Consider the following 1,625-nt stretch of genomic DNA (forward strand, 5'->3'; position numbering starts at 1 on the left):
AATTTCCACATATTTGTGTATTCTTTCTGCTGTTGATTTCTAGTTCTTTTCCATTGTGATCAGAGAAATTACATTGTTTCAATCTTTTAATTAAAAAATAAATTTATATTAAGACTTGAGTGCGCCAAGTGCATGGAAAAGAATGTATTTTGTTTTGATGTTAGATAAAATGTTCTCAGTCTGTATCTTAAGTCTAGTTGGTATATAGTTTTAAGTCCTGTTTCCTTTTGATGTTTTTCTACACAGTCTACTCATTAATGAAAATGGTGTGTTGAAGTCTCCAACTACTATTTTTTAACTATTTCTCCCTCAATTCTGTCAAGTTTTCTTTTTCTAATGCACCAGACATTTTATTATCATATTTTTATATTGTTCATATACAAACTCAAAATTGGTTTTATGCATCACCCTCAAAATTATTCAGAAAAGATCTGTGGGCTTAAAAGAAAATTCTTTTGTCCCATTTCCAAATCTTCCTAGACAGGTCATTAGACAGCTACCATATATAATATGTGTGAATTGAATAAGGATAAATGTGTCTTCTGCAAAAAATCCGGGGTTTATATGTAATTATAGGCATGCTGAATGAATAGTTAAGAATAATGTGCCACTCTTCAAACCATATCTTTATACAGATGTGTAATCCATTTTCACAATGGTTTCAATTCAGTATGTATGTAATTAAATGGTAAGCTGTTGCTGAGTTGAAATTTTGCTTTTCTGGTTTAAAAAATGAATAGAAAACACAGTCAGGTGAACTTCAAGGTACTTTTTCTGAGATTGCTAAATCTCACATAGAGGTCTTCTGAATTGGTGCCCCTTACAGTTTCTAAAGACATATTTTCAGTTGAGTGTTGTTCCCTTTTCAGCAGCTGAGGTACTGAAATTTCAAACTTGAAACTTCTTGAAACTGAGTGTGCTGTGAGGCCATTTTTGGTTGTGTTCCATTTTTTTTGTTTTGTATCTGCAGCCTCCTTTTTCTACTTGGTGCAATATGAGTGATATCAAGGCTTGAAATAACAGAACCATCTTTTCTTAAAGTGACTGGAGATAACAGAGGGATCAGGCTGGTTTCCCTTTCTTTATCAGTATTTCCATCATAGATTGCAGCTCTGCCAGCACTCATTTGAGACCAGGTTGCATTTTCCCTGTCAAGTTCAGTGGTCTTTTTCAGTTCTTGACCTCCATTTAACATTTTATATAAGCTCCCGATCTTTTCTTTCTACTGATTCAACACCAGAATAAATTGTTCATAAAGTTCGGACTCCAAAGTTCCTTTAGCACATATACACTTTTCAAATAATCCTTGAACATCATTCCAATTTCTCACAAGCCTTTCTGCAGGTGTTGATTTGGGGCTTGGGTTTCTGAGATTGTGTCCAGGCAGTCACAAATAAGTTCTCTAATGACCTCATCTGGCCTGGTAACTTTCTCTGGGTTGAAAGAACCAAGTGTAAATGAAACATTTTTTGAGTTATACTCAACAAAGAAATGACAAGACTATTTTGAAAAATTAAATGTATGCATCAGCTAGTTCTGCTCCAAATACCAGTGCATCAACATATTTCCCTTTAAAAAAATCATTTTACTGGGGGCTCGTACAACGCTTATCACAATCCATACAT

General features: G+C 34.0%; 1 pseudogene; it reads right to left on the reverse strand.

Annotated features, from left to right (window-relative positions):
- Positions 1 to 749: 749 nt before the first annotated feature.
- LOC101653645 overlaps positions 750 to 1,625 on the reverse strand; it is a 9,667-nt pseudogene continuing 8,791 nt past the window's right edge.

The sequence above is a fragment of the Echinops telfairi genome, unplaced genomic scaffold (genome assembly GCF_000313985.2).
Source record: "Echinops telfairi isolate 266 unplaced genomic scaffold, ASM31398v2 ScPeMD7_7462;HRSCAF=8500, whole genome shotgun sequence".
Classification (NCBI taxonomy): Eukaryota; Metazoa; Chordata; class Mammalia; order Afrosoricida; family Tenrecidae; genus Echinops; species Echinops telfairi.